We start from the raw sequence: 2,531 nt of genomic DNA, 5'->3' as shown, positions 1-2,531 counted from the left end.
TGATTTAGTATTGATGGGATGGTTCTGCACAAAAGAAAAATGGGAGGGGAATGAAAATGGCAGCAGATCCTTATATATAGGCTACTAAATGTTACTTTTAAGAAAAGACAGCAATGTCGCTCATTGCCACTTTTGATCCGTGTTATTGTAAATTCAATGCAGGCCCTTGAAATTATTTTTGCCACAGGATGTAAATCTTGCTGGTAAAACTTGAGCATATATGATGTCCAATATGATATGTCGGGTTTTTAAAAGAATGAATTACCTTATCCTGTTTTGTTCTCTTTGAAGATGATTAGATTCGCCATTTATTCATCCAGTTGAGCTCTTTTGGATTACAATGGTTTTTAATCCTTCCACATTTTCTATACAGACACCAAACATTAAAGCCACAATTCTGATTGCAATGACAGACTATCCCTTTCATACAACAATATATACCTCTCTCTCCTGCTGCTAGAAGCAAAAACAAAAAAAATTGTAAATAAATCCAAGTCGGCTAACAAATCCAGAGATACAATGTACAAAAGTCTCTTTTTAGCATTGCCGTTGCCACTCGCAACCACTATATCTTTGAGTATCGCTAATACAGTCATAGTTTTTAACATATAAAACAATGTATAGCTTTTTTAGTCTATCCAGATCGGACGTTAAAAAAAAATTATGGATTTCATTTCAAAACATATGCGAAGTAAACATTTCGCCACTACCAGCTTTTAACAGAATAAAAAACATTTCCAGCATTGACACTTTCACCACTTTTGCATATGCGTCGTAAGACAGAGAATACAATGAAATATCAAATTCTCTCTACGGGATACTACAGCATGAGTGGCCACTGAGAAACTGTGTCCAAGAAACAAGTGGATGACCTTGCTGCTGAGTGCGCCACCCAACACGTTTTTCAGTTTAATGACTGCTTCACAGCCTGTGCCATTTGGAACCTTCCCACCAACATCAGCTTTTCTGGAAACTCTCCATGCAGTATATCGCACATTGCTGTAACCCTCCTGGCCTCAACCTTTGTTAGTCATTGTCCTTACCCATCTAGCCCGTTCTGTGTTGTCATTCCAGCACTACACAGCCCCCTATTCCACCAATGCACCCATTCTTTCTACTTCTCTCCTTTTTCCACTACCCCCCTCCCTCCCTGCCCCCGCCCTCCGTCTAACCTACCGACTGCACCTAGCTGCCATAGTGTCCACCTCGTCCCTGCACGCTCCCAGCAGCTCTTTACCGTTCCCCAACTCTACCATGCTATCCTTCCCCCTCCTCACCCCAGCATCCTCCTTACACCCCCGCCCCCTTCCCCCTCGGTTGCCTCTCCCACTATGCACTGCTGCTTGTAGTCTGGCTCCAGCTGCCAGAGACTGTGGATTGTGTGTGTGTGTGTGTGTGTGTGTCAGAGAGAGAGAGAGAGAGAGAGAGAGAGAGAGAGAGAGAGAGAGAGTGTGTGAGCGTGTGCACGCGCTTGTGTGTGTGCGTGCGCGCATGTGTACACCCATATGTTGTCTACTTTTGACAGAGTCCTTGCTGGCCAGAAGCTAACTTTGACAGTCTTTTTGTTGTGCTTTTCTTAGACTCAGCATCTCCGCTATATGGTGAGTAGCAACTATCCCTTTCATAATATTAATAAAGTATCTTGTATTAGATCTGTAAAGTTCACTCTTTTATCTGAATTGTAATGACCCATTGGGTGACATCATCGGAGGTCAAAGTTTTTCAGGCTGTATACATAGTAATCTTCCCTACAAGGCTTTTTGTAACTCTCTCATTTGAAATTAGAGCTAGATGGCAAATAGCAGATACTATTATTTTGAAGATAGGATCTGTTACAATCTTCCAAGCATGATAGATCTGTTACAATCTTCCAAGCATGATAGACATGTTGAACCAATTGGATCTGGATTGACTTGGGTCACTTTGAAAAATAACATGTTAATCTGCATTCTTCTTAAAACTTCCTGTTAGACTATAACTATGTGCGAAACCAAGACTTGAACTAGAGGCCTTTGCCTTTCATGGGCAAGCACTCTATCAACTGAGGTACCCAAGCATGATCCACGACCGACTTCACAGCTTTACTTCTGCCAGTATCTTATCTCTGCTGGCCAATCCACCAGCCAAGATAGTTACTCTGCATTGTGGATTCCATCCAGGTCTCACTCGCATTACGCTAAATGAGTGTGTATCAATTTGTGCTCAGCAAGCAGAAAAGGCATACTCAATCTTTATTGTTTTACCTCATTCAAGTTCTGTCAACAATGCTTACCCATAGTGGTATGAAAGTAGAGTCCTGTTCAGCAACACTGTAACATTCAGCATCACTTTGTAGCATACAACAAGCACACAATAATACCAATGTATACAGACTGAAGCAGCAAATGAAAATTTGTACCAAGGCTGGGAATCGTACCCAGGTCTCCTGTTTAATAGGAAGGTGTGTTAGCCACTAAACCACCTTGGCACACTGGTTCATATAACTGCTCGGACTACTGTGAACTGCCTCTCTCCTCAATCCAAATTCTCAT

The sequence above is a fragment of the Schistocerca piceifrons genome, chromosome 2 (assembly GCF_021461385.2).
Source record: "Schistocerca piceifrons isolate TAMUIC-IGC-003096 chromosome 2, iqSchPice1.1, whole genome shotgun sequence".
In the NCBI taxonomy this organism is placed as follows: domain Eukaryota; kingdom Metazoa; phylum Arthropoda; class Insecta; order Orthoptera; family Acrididae; genus Schistocerca; species Schistocerca piceifrons.
The sequence above is the reverse complement of the archived record's forward strand: the minus strand, read 5'-3'. Positions refer to the sequence as shown.